We start from the raw sequence: 6319 nt of genomic DNA on the forward strand, positions 1-6319 counted from the left end.
GTATTGTACTTTCAGAGATTTTCTCTCAAATCATTCGTACTATCTAATCACATCTATTTTAATTGTGTTTGTAACTTATTTGCGACTCACTCGACAGAGATATCTCTTTTTGCAAGCCAGTCTCATTAACTTTGCTTTTATTATATTTTATGATTTTTAATGAGACAAATAAATAAAATTAAATTCTCCTTGGTCGGTCTTTCTTTTTGGCCTCCCATTCGTTATATAACTTCTGTTAATTAACTTCCAAATCCAATTCTTCTTTTTCCAATAACTGAAGCCAATACTTTTTCACTATTATTTATTATTATCATCATCATTATTATCAACTGTATTATCAATGTATTTTTTAAATAGAGTGATGGGTTTGAAGTATGGCTTCGTGATGTGGAATATGGTTGGTGTACCGTCGTTATGAATCGTCGCACTGATGGGGTGCCGAGTCGTTTCGAAGCTCGGCTCGCCCAAATGGGTCTGCCGCAAGGAAATCTCGGCTTTGAAGCCTACGAATTATTCTCAGGGGACGTCACCGCTCATTTGGGGGATAACGACACGTTTAACACAACCGTGAATCCGAATGGAGTTACCATGTGGATGTTTGTGTATTCAGAGTAATTCCAGTTTATTATTCATATGACCGTCAACGATTTATCTGGCACTGGCATGGCTGTCGGGCCTATAAATCGCTTATAAAAATAAAAATACTGCCTATTCGGGACATGGTTCAATATTGACAAGGTAATTTGGGTAATCAAGTGGTATCGAACTCAATTAAAATGTTTTACACTTTGACGGTGAATTTTAGAAAATTCACTTTAAACACATCTATGTTTTAATCAAAGTTAGGCTTGTAATGCTCGACTAATAGCATAAAATCAATATTTAATAGCATTATTATTGATGTTCTTTGTTTAGAAATGAAGTTGGAGGGACACACCCTTTCCGTTGAGCACGGGTGGGGGTGGTGCTGGCAGGAGCGCATTCTGAACGTTTTTGTCTATTGTTTTTGAGGAGGAATTTTTGTAATGTGCATAGAAATCCAGATCATATCTTGAAAGCAAATTTATGCACCCTCCCCGCAGCAATCACTAAGACCATAAGACATGCTCTGAGTGGCCGGATGCCGCATGGATGGAGTTTAACACCCAAGGGCGCAGATCTGTTTTGAAAAGTGTGAGTGAGTCGGCACCACGGCCTCAGCCCCACCATGGCTGGGGCAGAGGAGCGAAAATTTCAGGAAATAGTACCTCTAGATGGTCGGAAATGACACTCGTATACACACACACATTTAACTACTGTATTGTACCTAGACAATAAAACGTAATTTCTTTGATGTATTCATTTTACTTTACCTACTCTTACCAATCTTATATTTACACGCTTTTCTCTTCTCAAATTATAATAAAGGCACGCTGACTCGAGTCTTGTATTATAGGTTCGGATGTTTGTGGGCAGAGATACTGGTATCTTGCTGTAAGATGTACCGTACTCTGGCTGTAAAGCGCTCTTACGTTAAATCTGGGTCGTTTATGCAGTTCACTTAAACATGTTTCAGGCATCTTTACATATAAAATTGCATTAACCATAGACCACTGTGAACCCATTTGTTTCGTGTACACATTAAAAGGACCTAGATCCTTCAAGAAGAGTATGGGGTTACCCCGGTGTACTGGTCCATTCAGTCCCCTGTTAAAGGATATGTCAAGATAGTGATTATAAGTTCTCTGATTGGCATAGCCTATCCTTGGCGTTCGTACCTAAAGAAATGAAACGAAATGAAAAAATAAAAAAAAACTGTCCCTGTGCCTACCAGGGATTTTCTATTCCGTGACTCGGACTGAGCTCTAGCCGGCCTCTTGGTTCAACCCCCCCCCCCCCCCATCCGTCGGACGAATGTCTGGAGCCACCGTAACCCTAAGGGTATATAGATTGTAAATGAATTTAAAATCCTCAAACTGAGTGAGTGACATCATCCTTAATTTTATTATAAAGATAGGCCTACACAAAATTCATATCTATTTTATACATCACAACAAATGACAATTACTAATGTACCGTAAAGTGATTATTCTTTAAAGTAATAAAATTCTGAATGAATTTGGAATGTTATATTATTATTAGCACAGAGAAAAAATTTCAGTATTTTTTTAAAACGTTATAGCAGGCTATAGGCCTACTATCATACTGTTATTTTAAATAGACACCAATACTTGCATATCACGATATCATTTCTTGGGTTTGCTGCACTACGATTATTATTATTATTACTATGATTATTATTAGTCTGTATTAATATTGTTCGTATTATTAGTAGCCTATTAATATTAAATAAGTACCTACTTCTCGAAATCACGTGTCATTGTATTGTGATGAATAATTAGGCCTACAAAACAATAATTGTGTCAAGTATGAGCCCGCTAGAGTAGGATTTTGGATTAGTCATCACCACACTACGCCTACGTCACTGCAGTGTTCTATTGGTAGTCAAAATTTCAAAATATTTAAATAGATAATATGCTAATCCTTCTAGAAACTAAAAATAAATTATGAAATGTTACGGTGTGTTCCAATCTGTATTCATCGTTTTCACAAATCTAACCAATCCTATTACCTTCATAGCTGTCTTCTTAAATACCCGGATGCAGCCTTATGTTTCCATTTGTGCGCATGCTTGAGATGACGCCAGCTTTTTCAATTGATCTCTCTTTGAATACAATCATCAGAGGTTCTATATAAAATCATTCTTGCGTTGAAAATAATTGTGTTGAGGAAGCCTGAGTACAATTGCTTTAGAAAGACGACATCTAATACTCGGTCCAACGTTCTAATTTAAATTTGGTCACATCGACAACAGAAACAAGAAATAGTGGGATACTTTCAGTTTTACTACTTAGGCTAGTTCGTATCGAATTCTCGTGTTCTTCAACGAGTTTTTGTAATGCGAATTGAAGTTGAATTTGAATTTTTGCTCGATTATCGGAAATTTATGTGATATACCTACTATCATTGAGGTGGCTGAAATTCAACGTACAGCAGAAAAATGCCGAGATCCATTTCAGGGGAGTCGGTGACTTCAACTGTATTTTATTTACAAGATGAATATGATGGTGAGTATACCGGGAATGATGTACTCTACAACGTACTAGTCTATTTTGTAAGTACAATGGTAAAGAATTCTGTTAACTTTATACGTGTACGGCCGGGTGATTATATAGCAGGGCAAGCGGACCTCTTATTTATACGTAATTGTTGTTCGCATAGTTTGTCGATTTCTGATCAACATCACATCAGTCGTCTCCGTGTGACCAAGGTGTGACTTATCGGAATTATCATCTCTTATTTTGTGCAGTTACTGTATAAGACGCAAGTGTCGTATTTCTCATTAATTTTTAAAATACATCAAAATCTCTAAATCACTTAAATCCTCAAGATTAATCAATACTAATTAAATTTTTGTAAACCAGTGATGTTTGGGGATTTATTTACAGTAAATGAATTGTACCAACTCCCTGAGTGATAACACTTCATCAGGGACATTTTGAGACTATATGTCAAGGTAGGCTCGCAATTGGCAGGCACTCTGTTTCCAAAGCCAACTTGACCTTATGCATCGTATACAATTTCTGTATGGCAACAAGCTAGGCCAACGCTAACTAGCTGATGGTTTGAAGACAATTATTTCTGACGTGAGCAACTATACTCCCTGGTATGTTTCAATGCGTATACACTCTGAAATTGTTTTCCTTGTCTAGCTCCTCTCAACGGGTGGTGGTAGAGAAAAGCGTTAGTAGCGGTTGCACAGTGTATATATATAAATATATATGAAGAAGGCGTGTCCACGTGTGTTTCGAAACATATGTAGAATATAATACAGTATAACGTAACAGTAAAGAAACTCAAATACGTAAGATGTTGACTTTAGAAACACTAAAATTTATTATGCGAATATTTCGGCTACTCCTGTAGTCTTTGTCAACGCTTGACATAAAATGAACATATTGAGAAACTATCTTAGCAATATACAATTTGAGAAACAATACGGTAATTAAGTCAAAGCAAGTCGGCATACGTCTATATATATAAATATATATATATATATATATACTTATATATATATATATTATATATACATATTATATATACATATACTGAATTATCAGTTATCGGAGACAATTGTCGTCGTTATTATTATTATTATTATTATTACTTTTTGTATATTTTTGTATTCTTCACGTTTACTATATTTATGTATCCGTTTGATGTTTGTGTTCCCTCCTGTAAGTGGCGAATTTTATGTTTGCTGTTGGCTGGAATAATAAATAAATAAATAAACATCAGGTACTGTATGTTCAATGTTCAATGGTACAGAAACCACAAGGAGCTGCTATGTATTCGAAACGACAACTGTACAGGCTTACAAGGAAACTGCTTTTACAACACCTCGATTTTAACGATGTTTGGTTTTCATTCATTATGTTTCTGTGGATCAGTGCCACGTGATGTGTCCTGTTACAGGCGTATTCCTTGAATTTCTATCCCTAATTAATTTTAATTGGTGATACTTGACTTATTGAACTTTATTGAAAAAACACAACAACGCAGATATACATAACTCGACAGTTAATGAACAAATCAATCAATCAACGAACCAATGTACTGTATTAATCATTTAATCAACCAATCTATCAATCAATCAATCAATCAATCAATTAAAGACACTTACGTTCCCTCACAGGTGTCCCCTCAGTGGTATACACGAACAGATTATGCCTTATGGCTACATTGCGGTAAGAAGGAAGTCTATGATATATTTTATTATTCATTAATTAATTGATTTCATCAAATCAACAGTGTCCCACTTATTGAACTTCAATCACAACTTTTGAATTTCTTTCGCCTGCCAACAAGATTTATAGAACTTTTATTGTTGTTTTGCGCTGTAGCAGGTTTTGAAACTGAATCAGATTAGTCACCAAGAGACTATATGAGGAATGTTACAAGATGACCTGAATTCAGATTCCAGTTCATAATAAACAATTTTAGTGAAGGTGCCAATGTACAGTAGTACAACTCCTGACTAAATTACTGCCAGAATAATGATTCACTGATTATGTGAGTGTATTTTAAAGCATTCCGAAAGATTTTTTTAAAATTATTATTATTGTTTGCCATTACGCCCCAGTTATACATTAATATGCTGTAGGCCATTCTATGGACTAATTGGAAAGCTATACATCGGCCCCCGGGCCGTATAAAAGAATTTCACATCGATAGAAAGAAGGCCTAATGATATTTTTATGCATTAGGGCGTGTGCCACATGGCCGCATCAAAACTAAAATAGGCTACAGTTATCTCGCTATAATACCGTACCCGATATGATGTTGAACCATTGGAGATATCCATATTTAAATATAGGAGACTATTAGATTGGTAATGGTGTCCCTAATATTATAACGAAAGCGAGAAGATTATTATTATTATTATTATCAGAAAAGAGAGAACTTATACTTACTGTATAGTGGCATTGTAAATTATACCTAGTTAGGCATAAGCACACTTATTGTACGTAGAAATGGTCTCCAGGTACAAGCCTCTCCCGACCTTTGGAAATATATAGGCCTACATCCACCTTGTATGTATGAGCATAGAAAAATTATTGTGTTGAAATATAGTCTTGGCTAAATAAAGTTCTGAATGAATAAATTAGTGAATGAATGAATGAATGAATAAAAGAATTGATGAATGAATACCGTTAGTAGTTTGTTACGTAGGGTTCGCCAAGAACAGCCCAAATCCTATATTCACAGTACAGAAAGGCTTATCCATTCTGTACAACAAGACGTCGGAATTGTCATTTAAAAAAGTAAATAGAGATCTCTATTGAAACCAATGATTTTAGGAGATAATTTCTGTTTTAACATGCAGATATTCGAAAGGTAAGGGGTTTATTTTGAAAATGACGTGATACTGCCATAACAGTCTGCATAAAATCACAACCCACCCATATTATCCTAATGGATAATATTATCCATCCTAATGGATAATATGACGATAGTGAAGTATAGTGATGATGATGATAATGGTAATGCAGTGAGGATAATAATTAATTATGATCAAAAGAAGATGGCTACTGATTCATTACATGATCTAATCAGGACAAATGATACCGTAACTCGCGGTTTTTACTTGTTCGTCAGAAGATTGGAATGCAGCTATTATTTTCTCGCTATGACGTGCCATTGTCTTCATTATAATTTATATACCGGTAGTGCACGAAAGTGACTCATTGAATACGCCTCTGCCATAGGATTCGGTATA

The sequence above is a fragment of the Anneissia japonica genome, unplaced genomic scaffold (genome assembly GCF_011630105.1).
Source record: "Anneissia japonica isolate Jap-2015-1 unplaced genomic scaffold, ASM1163010v1 scaffold5323_len63752_cov207, whole genome shotgun sequence".
NCBI classification, from domain to species: domain Eukaryota; kingdom Metazoa; phylum Echinodermata; class Crinoidea; order Comatulida; family Comatulidae; genus Anneissia; species Anneissia japonica.